Genomic DNA, 21647 nt, shown 5'->3' on the forward strand with positions numbered 1-21647 from the left:
TAATGCCTAAAAGTAGATCTGTTTGTGCTGTTGAGTCACTAAGAATAACTACATGTCAAATGCAGAATAATTTTATTTGATTATATGGTTTTGGCTTTTGTTTTGTCCTTTTAATTTTCTTAAAGAAAACGTATTTGTTTATTTTTGTTTGTTTTATTTTGGGGCTACAAGTGTTCTTTAGGTACTTATGCATGTATGTATGCAGGTTGTCTGCATGTCTGGTGCCTGCTGGGATCAGTAGAGGGCACCGGATATCCTACAATTTGGTGTTATGAAGTGTCGTGTACCACCACAGACGGTCTAGGAACAGTTCCTGAGACCTCACCATAGAATAAAGGGTTTTCAAATGCAGAGCTATCTCTCCAGCTCCTTACTTGGTCCTTGAAACACTTAATTTACACAACCTTCAATAATATCCACCTGTAACCTTGAATAATTTATGTTTGCTAATTTAATACATTATTTTTCTTGCTATTAACCATTTTTAGTGAAGGTGATATTTAGTATTTGAGGCAATTTTTATTTTTCAAAATGTGCCAAATCTGAAAGAAGACAAGAAATCTAAGTGAAGCTATTGAAGCAGTCTTATTAAGGGTACCAAGAAATTGTTAAAATTTTACAAAAAAAAATTCTCCACAACTGTTTAAGTGAGAAGTAACAATTCTGTTGAAGTCGTGAGAGCTATGCCATTATTTTACTTTCTAAAAATAGCCGTTTTTCAAAGTTTTGAAGAATATAGAGTACTTTCAGTCTGGACAGCACTTATGCTATCTTGTCATTTAATAATTCTAAAATAATCACACACAATTAACTTATGCTTAATCGTTCTGAGAACAGATGGCAAAGTTAAATAGAATTTGCATATTTGAAATCAAAAAGGAGGATTGTGATTAAAAATTCATATGAAATTCTTTAACAGAATCACTCTATTTCTAGACTATAGCACAGATTCGAATCTTTCTTAATAAAAACCAGGATTCAGTCTATCAAGGGCTGAAAACTGAAAGAGCAGAGAACCAGAGCAGCCAGCCACTACTGACATTCAGATTGCTTCTTCAGACTGTTGACTCAGACTGAATCTACTTCTATTGAACCTCAGGCTACACTGTGCTCTTGTATCTTCCCACTTTATATTTCTCTCTCCACCAAGCCACATCAGTCTTGTTTCTACCTCCCAAGTGCTGGAATTAAAGGTGTGGGAATCCAAAATATTGGAATTAAAGGTGTGCGTTACCACTGCCTGGCCCCTAGAGGTTTAGCTCTGCACTCTGATCTTCAGACAAGCTTTATTCATTAAAACACAAGCAAACTATCACTATTCCAGACAAAAAGAGATTATGTGAGTTCTTAATTTTTATCTTTTCAGTTTTACATTCATTCTCACATTAAGGAGCTGAATATTTTACTTTGTGCATGTTATAGTAATATAATTATCAGGTCATTTATTTATTTATTTTTTGCTCTCTGTCCTGGTCTGAGTGTTATTGTACATGGTTATAGATGGCAAGTGTTTGATATGCTTGCAGATGTTAAATTTCTTACTGATGGTTATGAATAAACAAGCCATAAATCCATATTTGAAGAAAAAATATCAGTCGACTGATTTGACTTAGTGACTTATTTAACAGCTTTCCATCACATTCATGACCTAAATACGTTATAAACTCTTACTTTAAAAACACTTACAAACTATTGTGTTTATGCGTAGTGAGAAGATAAAGTCTCCAACTCACTTGAATCTGATTTTAGATAACAAAAAACCTGAAGATATTTATATACAAGAATCATGAATAAGACTGGATGAAAATACATACACAATCAGTTGTGTGTGTAACAGCAATTAATGGACAAGGAGGTCATGAATTTGAAAGAGATTGAAGAAGGGGATATGGTTGGGTATGAAGAGAGGAAAAGGAAGGGGTAATTATACAATCACATTATATTCTAAAAAGTTAAAATGATTTTTTAAAAAAGATATCAACTATATATATTTTCTATCTCTGAATATCTATATTAGATGGGAAGGTCACAGTGGATGGGTTGGGTTAACTACCTTGGACTAAAGAGGACTCTATATTATCATAATAGGTTTTGAAATGTAGGAGGAAGGCAAGGCAGCGTGGAAGTGAGCCATAAACTTTTCTCCAGTGGATGTACAGAGCTTGCAAAAGTTTGTAAAGTGTCAGCAAAGAGACACTCTCAGCCTCTATAACTCCTGGCGAAGAATGAATGCAACTTTGTTCCCATTGTTATTTCAGGATTTTAACTGCATAATTATGAGGAAACGTTGCTGTTTTATGAAGCTAATGAATTAATGGTTAATGTCACAATATGCCTAAAAAGCAGATATGTCTCCTGATTACTCTAATATTGCTTACTCTCTTCATATATCTTTCCTGCTTTTTGTGTTATATATTTTACCTCAGCACAATTAAAAATTGTCTATATGTCTCAACCATGTGCCTATTTCCTATTAAAAGCTTTCTGAGAACTTTAACTTCTTCTGTGGATTAGTATTTGCAAGAACTATTGTTGAATCATAACATTATTCTTAAGAATATCATGAACATTCAATACATGGATTTATTTTAATTAAAAATTGAAAATTTTATTTATTTGTTAGTTTAAATTCTTTTCATGAATCAATATACATTTACTTCACAATATTTTTATTTTCTATGGAAAAAATGTCCATTATACAATATATTCTGAGCCATGCTTTTTCCTTTCCCCAACTTCTTTCAGTCTTCCTCACCTCCTTTTACACAGATCCCCATGTGAATTCATTCTTTCTTTACAAAATAATAATAAAAATAACAAAATTATGTGTGCATGTAGTGACAAGCAAGTGGATTTCTCATGATCACAGAGCTATCTATCACACTTTGAAGACTTAAAGTCAGATGATTTTGGCTTCAAATTCTTTGTTATTATGCTGTACTCCTGGTGGGAACACAAACTTGCATTAAATTCTGTTCCCAATACTAACTCCACATGTCAGAGATAGAATTTAGTATTACAGAAAGGTCAGTAGATTAAACTGAGATATGAACTGAGTTCTTTCTTGGGTTTGAAAAGCATATTTCAAATAATGATGAATTCAGACATTGTCAATCTCAGAAGCATACTGTCAAGTTCTTGCTCCAATGTCTCTAAAATTTGAAGTATCTCTCCTTTTCTGAATAAGGACCATATAAGTGTTATCCATATTAATGAAGCATATTCCTAATATTTCTTTTCATTCTAGCAGTGCAGAATGTAGACCCTTGCCAATATGTAATATTTTAAGTATGTGTGTCTGTTTGTGTGTGTGTGTGTGTGTGTGTGTGTGTGTGTGTGTGTACATACATATACTTAACACAGATAAACAGTCAGACAGACAGATAGAAGGAGAGATAAATAGAAACACTTTTAGTATGCAACTGGGTGGTTTAAACAAATACCTGGGTATATTTTTTTATTGTGTCTGACTAATGTTTCTTATTTCTGGATATATGTAAACAATTTTAAATTAATCCTGAAGAAAATATAGAATAGTACTCCCTCTGTTTACCCTGTATTAGAAGAATACATCTTCTATATTTCTTTCTTGTAACTGGGTGGTTAAAACAAGTACCTTTTGCTTGAGTATGACTAATGCTTGTGTGCCCCTCCATCTACTCTTCTTTTTACATTTTTATAAATACAGAGTCTGCTTATAACCTAGGCTTTCCTCAGAGTCATTCACTGTGTGTTCAAAACTGACACCAAATATGTTATACTCCTGATTCAGTCTTTTATGTACTGACATTCAGGTATTTATCACCAGCACTGGTTAATTTTTTTCCTTCAAAACTTTCCTTAATCCCTTTCTTTTAAAAAAGAGGAACTGTATTTTTAAAGATAAAGGCACACAAAATGCTGGAAAGAAAGAAAGAAAAAAGGTGAAAAAAAGGAAGGGATGGTTCCCATAAAACTCTCTTCTACTAAAATTCAAAATATTTGGTTATGATAGGATAGATGAGATATATGGATAATTAAACAGGTAGTTTAAATAATAAAACAGATAACAGACACAAAATGTATAATATTATATATGCCAGATAATAGAACAGAATAAATTTTAGAGATATGCAAGTCATTCTATGTTGGGCTGTTTCCAATTTTAATCAAGCTATAGAAGAAACCATGGGATGAGACTACACATTACTATAAGTGATATATAATTCATAGAACCAATAAAATGCACCATAGATCAAACATTGTAAAAGAAAACAAATTACAAATTTAACACAACTTTTAATAACCTTTTTTAAAAATTGAAAGTATTCTTTCAAGTTATATAAAAGGTTCTATTCATAAAACCTATTATGCCAATAATATATACTAAGAACTTTTATTCATAAATATCAAGAGCATACTTCCTTAAATGAATGAAACAATACAACTTTTACAAATTATTTATCTTGCATCTTACAATTCAAAACTTAATTAGCTCAAAATCAGTATCTTAAAAGTTGCTCCATCTAGAGCTCTTACTGTACCGTTGCAGAGTTCTCGCATGCTCAGCACACTAACTCCAGCCATTCAGGCTTCCCCTTTGGTGTGCCTTGGTGCAGGTCCTCATCTATGTGTTCACCAGATGAATGTCTGTCAGCTGTTCATTTTGTATATTTAAACTCTGCAAACAAAGAAATTGTAGTCATTCTGGACAAATGTACTACTTTTTATCTCTCATGTACAACTCTTAAATAAAGCAAAAGAAATTCAAGCAGGAAAATTTAAAGTAACTTAAAAGGTACAGAACAGTCAAGCTGTCAGTCCTATTTTGCCTTGATCCTTTCTTTCTTCCTAACTCTGCTTTTTCATTTAGCAGATATGATCAATATATCATTTAGCAATATGATCAATAGCCTCTGATATGATCAAAGTTTTGTCTTTGAAAGAGTCAAAGTAGGAGTAATTGATAGCTATAACATACTCTGAAATTCTCCTTTTCAATTATAGCTTTAACTGAAAAGTTAAAAAAAAGTACTTATCAATTGTCATTAATGTATGCAATGTAATGGGTTTATAATACTAAAATATTTAGCTAATATTGTTTGTTTATATGAAGGTGATTTATGTACAAAATTAGAAAAGTATGAAAGAAAATTAATAGAACAGAACAATCAAATATTTTTTTAAAAGAAGAACACCCTGTTATTTTCAAATTGCTTCTTTCAGTTCTGTTAATAATCTTTGCCTGAAGTATAAACATTGAGTGGAAAATCACTATGTTAAAACATATTATCCATTATGGATATGCAATAACAGTAAGTGTAATAATTAACTAAAAAACTCTACTTCTGTGTGTGTCTATTTGTGTGTGCGTGTGACTATTATCATGTAGTAAATAAGTTGTTATGTTAGAATTAAATTAGAAAACACTTCAAAAATTGACAATATTTTTTTCACTAAACTTAATTAATGTGATTATAAAATTGGGTATATAGTAGATCTATTATACATGGTTTCCTCAAATCCACATATTGAAATCCCAACTTCTCATTATGATGTTGTGGTATTTGGAGATGGCTGTTGGCAAGATCATAGGTAAGATAAAAAATGAGCATGGGACTCTCACTCTATGATCAAGACCTTTAGTAGAGCATATACAATCTTTTTTTCTGTATAGTGTTGTAAAATTTCTGGAAACATTTCTGTTTCCAGAAATTTTATATCAACAGGAAACAGTCATTCTGAGAAGATCTTGTGAGTAAAGTGAGGAGAAAATATGCTCCTGTTGTTTTAGCCTTACAAGTGTTCTATTTAGAGCTTCTCCTACAAACATTTTTTTGTGTGTTGAAGAATGCTATTTAGACTGCTAGGGATATGAGAAAGAGTGGGGGCATCCATCGGTGGTGTAGAGGGGCAAAAGAGAAATATTTCACCAAAGAAATGTACAGATTTTTTTTCTCATTTCTATGCCATCATCAAACAATGTAAGAGAAACAAGAAAATGACCACGTGTAATGTAAAATAACAAAACAAAATAGTCTCTAACATAAGGGTAATGTTGTTAACCCTTTGAGATCAAGAATTGTTTCTCAAAGATAATTTGTACTTTGAGAAAGAAAACGAATCACTATGCTATAAAAATTTTGTCAAAAATTCAAGTAGCTCCACTGGAATAAAAATCAAGTGAATAAATGGGAAAGGCCAATTCCTGGCTTATAAGAATATACAGCATAGCAACTACTAAGAGTTTGGCAAGCCAAGAAGGGGCTTCTGTTTCTGTTCCCTACAGAACAAAAATATTTATTTTAGAAGCTACTTCAGTTTTATGCAGAAATAATACATGAAAATACAATCCTACTGAGGCAGAAGTGGACAATGAGGTTGGGGGTTAGAGGGTGAAATGAAGGCAACAGAAGACTCTGTCTCCACCCTGACTTCCGGAGGCATGGCAGAATCCTGAAGGGGATGATGCAATCACTTTTTCATTCTTAAAGGTGGCTTTATACTGATGAAACAATACTCAATAGCTAACTAGATTGTGATAATCGCCCATATACCTGGATTGTGGAAAATAAATGTTTTTCAATTCATAAATACTATTTTAGTTTAAGTGGTCTATGCATGAGTTTTGCGTTTAATCAAAAGTGAGATCAACAAAGGTACGTCAAGCCAAGAAGCAAAACAACTAACAGAGACAAGGAATTGGGCAACATCAAACATGAAATATTTTTAAAATAAATTTTTATATAATTATAGCATTATCTGACCTAGTGGGAAAGGTACTAATATTCATAGGAGAAGGAGTATATTTTGCTAGGATTTGATGCAGGAAGAGGAAAGGGTTAGGTTAGAAGGGGAAGGTTGAGAAAAAAAGACATTTAAGAAAATGTCCTCAATGAATGAGTTATTTTAATGCCAGAGGATATATGGCCATGGCTTTAAGGAAGAAACTTCACTTCTGTTAACAAAGTATAGCACTAATTTTAAAGATTTCCAAGTAATGGGAAGCCCTTGGAAAGAGAGCATGTGGGCTTAATTTGTGACATATTGAATTTTTACTGTGACCACAATCACAGAGGAACTGGGCAAAGGAACAGGACTGATTAATGTACAACTGTAGTTAAGCAGTTTGGATCCTAGGTGACAGAGTTTTGGTTGATTTCCACCTTGCTCACAAAAGAAGAGTTCTGACATGTAGTTATAATAATTGTGAACAGAAGCCATAATGACTAAATATATGAAGGCAAGAGGTATATTATTTTAAGTAGACAGACAATAAGACTGTTGCAAAGGAAAAGTTGCAACCTTTAAGTCCATAACTTTGACAATTTCTGGAGGAAATGTACAAATCACTTGAAAACTAAGTGACCATAAATGTTGTCTCAAGAAGAATGAGATAATATAAATAGTTCCCTACTGACTAAAAAGAACGCGACACTCAAAATCTATGTTGTCCAGTCTACCCATTTCTTTAGGTTCACTCCCATATATCTTTATTTGTTTTCTTTGAAATCCTTGATTGTTTTTCACTAATTGTTATTATATGCATATATAAATAAGTATTATATATTCCTAAGTACATAAATGCACCCTGCTCAGTCTATATAATCTTGTTTGTATGGATGTTCCCTGGGGTTACCTTTGGTTATTGAATACCAGTTGTTGTGCTTTTTCCTGAGAAAGATATTGTCTTTTTCTATCAGTATTTCTGTAACCTGTATTTCTTTGTGTACAGTTGTGAGCTCTCAGTTCTCCCCCATCTACTTTGGCAACTCCTCTTTTGTTGTCACACTCATGTTTGGACAGTTGTTTTGGTGAAACTTATGGCTGTAGCATTTGATATTACTTGGAAATAAAATCTCATGGGAAATTCCATGATCCTCATCCTCTTACAATTTTTCCAGCCCTATTTTGCAATGTTCCTTGACTGTTAGATACTAGAGAAATTTGTAAACATATCCATTGGATTTATGTTCCAAAATTTTGCATTTTTGTCAGTTGTTATTTTCTGTAATGGTTCCTGTCTATTGCAAAGAAATATTTCCTTGATAAGGGGCAAGGTCTATGCTTATTTGTATAATTACAATTATATAGATTATATTTATGGGTGATGCTAGTTTAATGAAGTGACTGTAGGTTCTCCTCCCAGATCCTTGATTTTGCTAACACTGGTGGTTGATTAGTTAGTTATGAGGCATGATTTTTCTGTTGTTGAGCTGTTCATAAGCCTACAAAGAGAACTGTTGGTTGCTGTCATAGTTATGGTTTATTGCTATGAACAGACGTCATGATCATAGCAGCTCCTATAAAGGAAACCAATCAGTTGGAACTGGCTTATAATTCAGAGGTTTAATTCATGGCGGGGAGCACAGTGGTCATCCAGGCAGACATGGTGCCAAAGAGAAAGCTGGGACTTCCAAATCAGAATTCATATGCATCAGAAAAAAATGATTTTCCACTGGGATAAGCTTGGGCTTCTAAATCCCCAAAGTGCACCGTCAGTGACAAACTTTCTCCAACAAGGTCACACCACTGAAAGATGTCAACTGAACCTATTGAGAGCGTTTTCATTCAAGCCCACAGTTTCTGACAAACTATGAGTTGTCACCAGTAAACTTTTAGAGTTACCTTGCCTAATGGTTGTTTCTGGGACAACAGAGCTACACAATGCTCTTGGTTGCTTTCCTCTTTGGGAAATGTGCATGGTTCTTTCATGTGCCATGAAAGAAAAATTTTCTCTAAATCCTGTACTACATGCAGTGGCATACATATAATACAAAGCTAAGCACATGATTTGTCACAGATGACATGCAATCAATAGATTTAAGGCACAGAAATTTCTGTATCTTCATGAGTGACTCTTTAAAGCCATGTCATACATCAAAGCACAAATCTTAGACAAAGCCTTGAGAAATGGCATAATTCATAGATGTTTGCTATTTGACGGCATAATAGTACAATACAGAGAACAAGAGGCACCAGAAATATGTGGACTACACGCTAACATGTCAGATAAATGTGGACCTAGTCTGAAAAGTCTCAAAATTATCATTTGCTATTTAGCTTTGTGATTAGAACAGTTTTGTTTTACTGAGAAAAGATAGTCTCACAACCCATATCAGCCTTCACCTTTACCTTACTGCCTCAAGCTCTGTAGTGTTCATAATATAAGTGTGTGCAACTGCTGCCGGAGCTCCTTCCACTCCTTCAGCCAATAGCCTTTAAGATGCCAGCCTTGTGCTACTATACCTGGCCCGTTCTTACTATTTAAGATGATTTTTCTATAATAGAGACTGGAAACAACCTAAATACCCCTTGACTGAAGAATGGATAAGGAAAATGTGGTATATTTACGTGAAGGAGTACTACACAGCAGAAAAAAATAACATTTTGAATTTTTCAGGCAAATGGATAGAGCTAGAAAACATCATTTTGAGGTAACCAATATACCGAAAGTCGATTATCATATGTACTCACTCATAAGTAGTTTTCAAACATAAAGCAGAGAAAACCATCCCACAAATCACAATCTCAGAGAACCTAGACAACAATGAGGACCCTAAAAAAGATATACATAGATCTAATCTACATAGGAAGTAGAAAAAGACAAGATCTCCTGAGTAAATTGGGAGCATGGGGCCTTTGGGAGAGGGTTCAAGGGGAGGGGAGAGGCAAGGAGGGGAGCAGAGAGAAATGTATATATATATATATATATATAATCATGATTATGAGGCAAAATACAGTACATTTGTTAGTGTTTTTCATGGACTGAAACAGTGCTATCACAATAACCAGAAGCTGCAAGAAGAAAGGTGACAGGAATTTTAATTATCAGCTTAAATCAATTAGCATCTATTGTTTGCAGTTACGTTTATCATTTCTTCAAAAAGAAGCATTGTAAAAAGTCAGTGTTTGTTTCACTCTCTTAGAGACTTGTTATGCTGCCAAATCTTCTAACACACATATTAGATAGAAAGAAGTAATACTGTCATTCCAGCTGAAAATGGATATTTAAACAACATTATTAGTGTTCCGACAAAATTTTATTGAAGTAAAGTTCTTTGCTACTTTACATTTGATTTAATTAAAGTTTATTTTAAAATAAAGTTGACTGTTTTGGTTAAATCTGTCTGCAAGACCACAGATGAATGAGCTGGATTCAGAGGGGCAGTCTTCCTTTGTTGAGTGAAATATATGAAATGCATTTTTTTCAGATTTGGATGCTTCCAATCTATAAATACCTATAAGGGTGCTATGAACGTAGCCAAATACTAGTTATTCATGAAATGTTAAGATATGGCAGGTATTTTTATGATACTTTCCAGCAATTCCAAAGCTTTTGTTTGCTGTTCTTGACTTGCATTTTTCTACTGTCACCATCGAAGGTACATTAAGTTTACTGTCAGCAAGAACAGATCAAGAGAATGAGATGTGACTCTATTTAAAACAATGGCAGGGTTATTTTGACTATTGCAAATGTTTCAATGATAGGTTCTAGCATGGGTTTTCAAAATATTTTAAAAAGCATCATTTGTTGGCATGAAGAATTTATATTTTTGAGTATCTGCCCTCTAATATTATTAACCAGAATCTTAGTGACAACAGTTCTGATTTTTAAATACCTATAGATTATTGGAATAATTTCAGAAGGAGATCTTAGTAAATAATTACTGGTGAAATCTTTCCAGAAATTTTATCGTATTACCTTTAGGATAAGGTCCATACCAAATAACTAGAGATAGTTCATTCATTTTTCCATGTAGTAAATTTCATCTGTAGTTTTAAAATGGTTTTCCTCATTTGATTCTGCTCTCAAATTTGTACACAAAGACACTCATTATGCAACTATGTTTACATTAAATATAGATTATGGAGTTTGTAATCTCGGCAAGTTGTGCAGCGTTAATACAAAAATTGGATGAAGAATGGTGGGGGAGAGCAATGAACGAGATCTATTGATACTGGGAGCCATTATGGGGTTAGGGAGAAACCTGGAGCTACGAAAATTCTCAGGAATCTACAAGAATGACCCCAGTTAAGGCTCCAAGTAATAGTGGAGAAGGTGCCTGAACAAGCCTTCACTTATAATCAGATTTGTGACTACCATCATTGTCATCACAGAACCTATATACAGAAACTGATGGATGCAGATGCAGTGATACACAGCCAAACACTGGGCTGACCTGAAATTCAGTTGAAGAGAGAGAGGAGGGTTAATATGAGCAAGGGAACTCAAGATCGTGATGGAAAAACACAGAGATAGTCAATCCAAGCTAGTGGGAGCTTAAGGACTCTTGACTGACAGCTGGAGAACCTGCATGGGACCCAGCTAGGTCATATGACTATGGATGACAGTTCTGTGGTTTGATCTTTTGGGGGGGTTGCTGTGGGACCAGAACTTATCCTGGGTGCATAAACTGACTTTTGATGCTAACATTACATATGTTTTTCATGATGTTTGACTTGTGTTATCTTGTTATTTGTATATTTCCTTGTAAGACTTTGAAGATTGTTCAGAATCAAACTGATGAAGCACTAGTCAGGTCCCTAATCTAATAGTTGCATCTTTAAAGATTCAGACATTTGCATATTCAAAAGAGTCAGAAAATTCCCTTGACCGAACTAAATAGTATAGACTCTTTTTCTTGTCATTATTCCTTAAATTATATTTGATACTGCGACAAAACTGACTTAAGTCTGTGCAACAAATTCTACTTAATGGAAAAGAAATACCTAATTGATCTATGAAGAGAGTGTGTACTCAGGAATCCCACAAACACTATCTTTCAGTATATTTTGATCCTTTATGGTATATATATTACATATACATATATAATGTTTCATGTATGTTTTATATATATAATAAATCCTATTTGTTATATATATGTAGAAGCATTTTTCATATACAGAAATTTTGCTCCATATGTAAGTTTTAGAGATACATTGGTATATTATGTACTCTGATTTGCCTTTCCTCTGTTTAATTTGCCACAGTGGAGCAATGCTAATCAAATATACTTGTTCCTTTACAATGTTTACTGACATTTTTCTTCCTACTAAGCTGATACTTCTCTTTTGCTCTACCAGAATGATACTAAAGTTTAGAAGCCTACTTTCACTTTGTGTCTGCTCATAATTTATCAACTGCCACAGTCTAATGCCCTAACAATTTCTCTAGGTGTCTGGGGGCCTGTTTGGACATCTATTACAAAGGAGAAAATGCCAATAGCCAGGTGTTCTCCTGTCACAGTGGTCACTGCGTTCCCCAGTCTTGTAGTCCCCATTACACTACAGAGGTTGATCTCAAAAGTAACTCAGAGATAAGAGGTCCTGCCAAGTTCCACATTGACTGTCTCACAGTAGTGATTAAATGTTAGAGAAAGCATCAAGAAATTGTAAAAACTGGTAAAGAAAATTTGAAAGAAATAGAGAAAATTAAACATGAAAATTTTATTTGAAAATTTTAAGAACTGACTTTATACTTTTTTTTCTTTTCTTCCTGCTGCCCAGACATAGAGATAAGCATAATACTTGTCCCTCTGATACTTTCCCTCATAAACAGCTACCTTTTTTTTTCTTGTTACTATGCTTTAGTTGAAATAAGAGCATGACCTAAGTGCATTTGGTCAGTATCACACAGGTTGTTAAGCAGTTAATTCAGTGATGCTAAAGTACAACTGTCTTTGAGTCCCCTTTGGAAAGCTGGTAATTACATTTTGCAAGGTAACCTTTAATTTTAACATTATAAAATAAGGTCATAACAAGACATAATCATAATTCAGGTATGCATGGAAAAATATTGTTCTACCAAAAATACTGCTTTTACTATTGCCCATAATTAACCCCAGCTGCTAACTTTTCCAACACCTTTGTACAGAAACGAGTATAAAACCATTTCAGATAGTCTTAGCTCACTACATCATTTAATTGCAAAACCTTGTACTAAAAGAGGTTCAATAAAAAGTAATTTGTTAAGCTGATGCATTTATATGCTTATAAGGTGTAGCATAAAACAGGTGTGCAGCGTTGAACCTTGAATGTTCCCTGCTTAGAAACATTGTTCAGGCTCAGATATATGTCACTAAACAGAAGAAGTTAAGAATATAAGTAAAAGGGAAAGCTAGAAGGATTACGGTTTCAGAAGAATAGCAGCGTCAGGAAAGCTAGCCAAATCTGTAATTAGCGGTGTATCCATTGCGCCCCAGCCATTGTTGGCATATCTTGTTTTGACGACTTAAGGACAAAAGCTCCTTTAAGTTTTTTGCTTCTGTTCCAGGAACAATGGAAAGTAGTACGGACTCACATGCTGACTTTTCAGAGGGTGAGGACTGAATGCATTTCAGGGAGGAAAGGAAGAGGGAAAAGGAGAGTGAAGTGGAATGCAAAACTGTTTTACGGTGATAAAATATTCTCAAGTGTTCATTTACCAGGTTCATTTGATTGTCTTCATTAATTTTAAGGAAATTATTTGTCTCTTAAGTGCAGATATCATGCAGTGCTCCAATAGAACAAACTCTATGTAAGAAAAAGCAATGAAAGAAGAAATGGAATCAAATGGAGGCATGCCATATAAATAGTCAATGAAAAAATAAAGAGATATGTATAGGCTGTGACATCTGATGACTTTAATATAATTTTATTCTGTGGACAAAAGTTCTTAGCTACATGCTTTACCTCACATAAATTTTGTGAAAAAAATTGTTATTATATAAGTATTTTTAGTCAAGTGTCCACTTAAAGACCTTTCTCTGGCTATTTTTCTTCAGGAGCAAGCTATTCAGTGCTAAAGAGAAGAATACATTAACAGTGCTTGTTTAGCTCTAGAGATAAGTGTTATTAAACAAATGTTACTCTTTTCATCCTAATCAAGGGGCAGGGCTAGGGCGTAAGGCAGTGACAAAGAAAATAGGCCCCGAAGCCTTCCTCATAGTTTTAGTATTTTTAAATTTCTTATTTGTTTTTTAAATTATTTGTTCTTTGAGCATTGTGGATTTTTTTAGCAATATATTTTGATCATAATCACCCCCTCTCCAATTATTCCTAAACCATCTTTCTTCTTTACCTATGGTGAAAGATCTGGTGTCCTTACGGTGTGTGCTGTTCCACTGGAGCGTGACCCACTCATTAGCGGCTAAATGACAGAAAGCTGTCTCTGTCCCGTGATATAAAAGCTGTTATTTGGCTGCTGAGCTGTTGGTGAGACTTCATTTCCAACTCCCCACTCCATGCTGGGTGTGATCTGTTTTGGAGCTTTCACAGATTCTGTGTATGCTGTCCCAGTCCTTGTGAACACATACGTGCTCTTTTGTGTCCAGAAGATTATTCCTTTGCCTCTGACTCTGAAACTCCTTCTTTAATAATTCCAGAGGCTTGGGGTTTAGTGTGTGCAATACGAAAGTCTCTTTCACGGATGACAGTTTGTTCATCTTTTGTTCTCTGCACTTTCTCTGCGCTAATATTTGTCTGCTACAAATAGAACTTCTCAATTGAAGGTTGTGAAACACGCTGATCAAAGGATACAAGGACTGATGTTTTTGTTGCAAATTCTTCATTGCTGTCTAGAGTTCTGACAAAGTTGGTTCTTAATATTTTGGTCTTCAGTGATTTTTTTTCTGTGGGCGGGACTCAACCCATGAGCTGACAAGTTTTCCACTTTCAGAGTTACTACCTACTCTACTGCTTCTAAGTCAGAGAACTATTTCCCAGTTATCATTTTTGCTCATATTCCATCAACTGGACCCTGCGATCTGTTCCTACAAACATTGCAGGTTATCACGGAAAGTTGTAACTGGTTATATGTTTATTTCAACATCTGTCTGAGAGCCAACATCTTCCAAGCACCTTTCAGTTATATAAAAATAATTTTATATTCACAATCTACATTTCTTTTGCAATACTGTAACTCATATCTAGTCATTTGTCCTCATGAGAGAATGGTGCAGTAAGTGTACTTTTGAAAATTTACTTTTAGAAATCTTAAAGAACAAAACATATTAAATTCATAAAATCTAATTACAGAAACTGACATTTATAGTGCCTCTATATTCAGATACTTGAGTTATTTATGGTTGAATTTAAAATTCTGTGTTTTAAGCTAACATGTTGATCACCAGGAAGAACACAGAGTATCATAAAAGGTGAGGGATAGAGTGTTGTTCTGTAATTACATTGTATAAAGGGAAAAATTTCAGTTTCAAAAATTCTTCATGAATTAAACAAGGGATGAAATGACAAAGAGAGAAATCCCTTAGTATAAATATGTAGTTAGGATTAAAATAAAGCTAATAAAATTTTATGATACTTTCTATTAAATTAAAATATTAAAATGTTCAAGTTAAATATATGAACGCTCAAAAATCACAATTTAAAAATAATTTTATAAATCTAATAAAATAAATGCATTCTGCATTTTATAGAAAGCAAAAAATTCATATAGAATTTTGTTTAAAGAAGAACAAATAATGTTTTAATTTATTCTGTTCTAATGGCTTACACACACACACACACACACACACATATATATGTATTATATTCCTAGATAATGGAAAACGACAATGATGTAAAGTAAAATCAATATTATTTTATACAGGAGTCCTTCATTATTTCTAGCAAATATCTTAATAAAACTGAAAGAAATACACAGGAGAAAAACAACAGAATATGTGTAGCATTATTAAGATTTAATCAAGCATTTAATTAAAAAATAAGAGAAACAGAAGCTGAAGGCTAGGAACACTGTCATAAAATTGTTAGCCCCAGTATTAGCTAATAAAGTTCAGGTCTAGGAATCAAATCTTCCTGGGACATATGCAGTAAATAGAAGAGGTATGAATTAATGGAATATTCTATCTGGGCATTACTAAATTTAGATATTTCAAGAATTCATTATTATTATCATATCAAACAAGAGGCTCTTTCCTGAAGCACTGCTTCTACAAACACAAGTTATCTGCTATTATTTTAACGTTTGTTGGCAATGTGAAATAAAGCGCAGAGATAAGAGACAGTATGTCATTTCATTGGTGAAATCTAGTAAGAGTTTAGTGCAAGCATTGTCTGCAAAAGGATTCAATATAGTTCTGCTGTGATGACTTGTGTTAATCTTTCATCACTTGTAAGACAGATTTCTGAGCATGTCTGTGGAGTATTATCTCAATTGAGTGATTGAGGTGGAGATCCACCTACTGTGGGTGGAGTCATTCCTTACCCAGAATGCTAGACTAAGCAGGGAAAGCAAGTTTAATATTAGCATGCATTCATTATTCCTTGTTTTATGATTGGGAATACACATGAATAGCTCCCTCGAGCCCAAGTTGTCATGACCTTCTTGTCATGGTGGACAATACTCAAGAGTGATGAGCCAGTATAAATTCCTTCTCCATAACTTGATTTTTTTCAGAGTGTCTTATCAATTCAACAGGAAAAGTAATTACTATTACTGTGACCTTGATTAGTTACTCTTTGGATATTTTTATAAAAGAACAAGACTGATAGGAGTTCGATCATGTGTGATTTTTTACAAGTGTTCTACTCATAGTGTCAGTATTGCTATAAGACCCTCTATAGAGCTATCAGACATATGTCATTCCTGAAACTTCGGCTGGGATTTTGATGACCTTGATTATAGAGACAAGGGAGACTTTCTACTAGCTATAATAGTTGTAAATGCCAATTAAGTTAATTTTTAGCAGATGCTACAAATGGATTTTTAGCTTTGAAAAGAAAATTATAACAATTGTTTTGTTGAGTTGCATTTATTCTGGTTAACCAAAAAGAACCAAAAACATCTGGACTTGCCAGGAAATTAGCAAACACATGGCTGTTTGTTTTTACCTGATAACTACTTTTGCAATAGAAAATAAAGTGAAATCATTTATATCAATTTGAATATGATTCTTTAAAGTTTTCACATGCTGATGGTTAAAAGTTAATTTTTTGAAAATGATTTGATCTCATAGCCAAATACAATAGTCTCTTTTGTTCTGATGTGTGTGTGTGAATGTTAATGTACTATATTGAAGATATACCCACCAAACAAAGTATTTAATGAATCTGTATATTAATTTATAACTGGTATAATATATGTGACATTTCCATTAATATTTTTGGGAAGGTTAATTTTACTTTTGCCACATTGAGATACTATTTAATTTCTTCTCATGGAACATATCATTTCAATTTACTCCTCTTTGAGTCAAGAAAAAGAGAATTTAAAAATCAATAGACATGATTTAGCTTTTCTACCCATCTACAATAGCAGAAATAATTATGTTTCAGAAGACTTTTATAAATTACATTTAACAAAGTTCAGTGGACTTGAACAATATATCTTCAACTTTTTTGGTTCTATATACTTTTAGGTCTTGTTAAAATTTTGTTAATAAAATCGAATCAATAACTGATGAGATTATGCAAAAAGACAAGACAGTCATACTTTCTATGCAGAAAACAACCTCCTAGTAGTTTTCTTCAAGTTATTTTATTTTTTTTCGTATTCTATTTCATAATTTCGCATCTACTAGTATTTGTTGCATTTTGTTGGCCTTTCTAAGCTACAAGATATCATAGTGGACATTCTTCATCATTTTACTTTTACCAAAGAAACACTGTTTTTTACTGAAGCTGTAGATGAGATGCTTTAAACAATGCTCCTGTCTGCTGTCTTTCATTACTAGATAATAGAGGCCGAGACCTCTGCAATAATTTCACAGAACAAATAACCTATCAAATCTGTAGCGGGAATAAGACAAGATGTTGTTAGGAACACAGACTAAAGGACCATTTGACACTGGGTGAGATAAGAGGGAAGAAAGGGATAAAAGTGAAGGTTTTTAACTAATCCATCGTAAATCCCTTCATAAACACATACTGTCTTACAGATCTCCCAAACCTTGATTCTGCACTGCTGTGGAGATTTCAAAAGTATTACTGGGGTGGTGATTTTAAATCTCACCAGAGATCAAAGACTATTTCCAACATCAATGTGCAACTGCTTATGAATACTCATTGTTTGTCACACACCTTGTTAGCTAAACTGGTAGTATTCTAGGTTAGGAATTAAGAAAAAGATTGTCATGGGAGTGTCGGCTTCTGTGGTTCAGAGTATAATACAGAGCGTCTCACCCACAAGAGTAAGGAACAGGGGCAACCAAATCATTGCAGGATTTCAATATGTTAAAATGATCTCAATAACTAGTAGATCGTTAGGTGTGTGAATATTTAAATAGAAAGCATGAAGAATGGAAATCTGATGAATGACATCTACAGTAGAGATAATACTCATATTGGGTTCATTTCAGTGTCAAATATAAATATAAAAAACAGAAAAGAAGAAGAAAACTTCTCCCTACTCACATAGGACTAGGCTGCTGTTTGCTATCACAAAATGGGAAGCAATCGGGCAGGGTAAATGAAATATATTTGATTGAATTTCATTATGAGAACTATACAAAGATGCACCTTTTTAGCCTCTGTATTAGTGTATTATTGACACTATATATATATAGTGTCAAGGGAATGATGATTTACCTTGATTGTCAACTGGTAGGGATTGAGAATTGTCCAATGTGCCTGTGCAGGCATTTCCAGTGAAGAACGTTTATGGCGGAGATGCCTGCGTGGACCTTTTGTCATGCTCAACCAGGAGGCAAGCCTGGTCTGCATTCATAGGAGAGAAGGACAGCTTGCACTGACACAGGATTCTCTGCACATTTTTCTCCCCTGGAGATGAAGCTCTATGGTGCTGGTACCCTTTCATGATGGGATGAAATGCCTGAAATGATGAGCCACAGGAATGTACTTTTTCAGTTGTTTAGGTAAGGTATTTGTTCACATCATTGAAAGAATCTGACTGCTTTAGGACATTGGCACCAGAGCTGTGACCCTTTGCTGTGAGGAAAGAAGTGTATGAATCAGAATCATTGCCAAATGTAAATACAGGGAGTTTGGAAACATTTGGAAAAATAAACAAAAGAGGGACTAAAATGCAGCAATCAAATGTTAACATATTTTTAAATGTTAGATTGAAAAAATAAAAATAACATTGCAGTTGTGAAAAATTAAGACTACTCATGAGGATTCAGATGGAAACCAGGGCGCCATTAAGAATTGAACTAGCGGTTATTTTGCCGCATTGAGGAAAATTATTTTTCTTTTATTTTTCCTGTGCTCTGAGTGTTTATGTGCCACTGAATTTAAAGGTGATTGGCTAATACTATTGGCAGAGGATTTAAAGTCAGGCTGATTACCAGCAGCATTTGTGTGTGTGTGTGTGTGTGCAGAGGTTCATTAACATTAAATCTCAAGAGCAAAACTCAAATCAAAAATAAATGAAAAATATTAGCTTTGCCAGAAAAGGAACATATTTAAGTTTGGTACCAGTGCAAGGTGGTTGTTGAGGTTTGCATAAAAAGGTGTTGTTCGTGGGCTTCTGAACAGGTTAGAGCTGTTAAGACTATAGTGAATCTTAAATATAGATTGAATGTGTTTCACATTTTGCAGTCAACATGAACTCAGAGTAGACTCTAGAGGTATTGTGGTTTATGAAAGTATGCAGGTGTCAAGTTAAACCTCTTATGGTGAATATTGGTTTCAATTTAAACCTCCTGTGGTGAATATTGGTTTGCAAACTGATTGGATTGAAAACCATTTAGATTATCAAAATCCTTCTGAGTGTTTTTGTGTGGGTATATAATGAGAGGATTAACAGAAGTGAAGAGCTGTGTGATGATCGGTAACATCCTTTCACATGTTAGAGGGTTAATGGAAGCAACTTGAAACAACTCAAAAATTGGACTGGACCTGATGGAGCATGTGATCAAACCGGACTCTCTGAATGTGGCTGTCAATGACGGCTGACTGAGAAGCCAAGGACAATGGCGTTGGGTTTTGATTCTACTACATGGACAATCTTTGTGGGAGCCTGGTTTGTTTGGATGCACACCTTCCTAGACCTGGATGGAGAGGGGAGGACCTTGGACTTCCCACGTGGCAGGGAAACCTGACTGCTCTTAGGATTGGAGAGGGAGCAGGAGGGGGAGTTGGGGGAGTGGGAGGTGGAAATTTTTAATGAATAAATAAATAAATAAATAAAATTGCTAATTTATTAATGGATATAAAGATAAATATAATGTAGTTAGAAATTATGATGTTTTTGATAAATAGGTTATTTTAGATTTTTTCCTCCAAGATGCTTGATTTCATTAGCACTGGGTAGTTGTCTAGGGTTCCAGTACCAAGCATGGTTTTTTCTTCTTGCTAAAATAGTCCTAAGTACAATTAGGTAGTTGCTGTTCTTACAATTATAGAAAACAGAAAACTAAACTGTTCAAAATTCAGAGAATTAGGTGCCCAGTACCAAATAAAACATGTACAACATAGTTTTACAATAATTATTTCTGGAGAGAGGAGGGGAAGATTGTAAGAGCCAGGGGAAGAGGAAGTTTGTTGTGAAATTGTGTCTTTTAGAAACGTAAGCAAGTTATATCCATGAATTCTTATGAGTATCGTTCTCTGGTACAATGTACATGCTAAAGTGGAAAGAGAAAAGTTCTAAGTACCTCAAACCTAGACAAAGAAATAGAGGTAGCTGGCAAATTCTAAGACTAGAAGAAATGATTTTACTCAGCAAGGGGACCATAATTGATTGATTCCCAAGATTCCCATTATCAAGTGTCTATCATGATATATATGTATGTGTGTGTGTGTGTGTGTGTGTGTATGTGTGTGTGTGTGTATGTAAACCAATTACAGATAAAGTGGTTATAAATTTGATTGAAAGCAAGAGTAATGCTTTGGAGGAGCTGAAGGATAAAAGGAAAGGGGAGAAATGTAATTATATTATAATCTCAACATATATTTACATATATATTATAAAAAGTATGCTAACATGAGCTTTCTTGCTCTGTTTCCTAGGCTTCACAAAATGAGCCACGTGACACCTCAGAACTCTCCCAGATACCTGATGATAAACTAAGATGTCTAGGACTGGGATAAAAATAAAATTTCTTTCTTTAGTGTCCATCCTATTGCTGTAAAGACTAGATATCCCATCGCAATAATGAAAAATCTATCCAGATATATCGAGGGTAAGTTCTCCAAGTGATATGCGACTCTTCAAATAGGTTTTGACTTTAAATTAAATCTCAGTTTGTAGCTCTTTTCTATGGTACATACTTAAGATTTCAAACACACATGAGGATGAGGCAGGAGGTTTGCAATAAAATCACGTCATTGGGGGCTACATAGTAAGTACCAGGTTAGTAATGGCGACACTGCAAGATTTAGTCTGAAAAATAAAAATAAAAATAAAATAAAGTGCACGCAAACAAGCCTAACTTCATTTAAATGTTCCAGCATAAGAATTTACATAACCTCATTATTCTTCATAGCAAAAAAAAATTAAAAATTAAGCCATTCAGCAGTTTTTAAGAGGAGACACTATGGAACTTTTCAAATGCTTTATTTTCACCTATTAATCATCTCAGTTTATAGGGGTTCATTGAGTTATATGTACATTATTTATACCCAATGACTCTTAATTACAGTTTCATTAATAATTTAATTACAGGAAAGTAATCAGGCATAAGAGATAGAATTAGAAGCCCTCTCTCAAGATGACTCTATCTAAAGGAAGTACTTCCTATAAAAGGAGAAAGTTAACGGTGCCA

The sequence above is a fragment of the Myodes glareolus genome, chromosome 2 (assembly GCF_982192425.1).
Source record: "Myodes glareolus chromosome 2, mMyoGla1.1, whole genome shotgun sequence".
NCBI lineage: Eukaryota > Metazoa > Chordata > Mammalia > Rodentia > Cricetidae > Myodes > Myodes glareolus.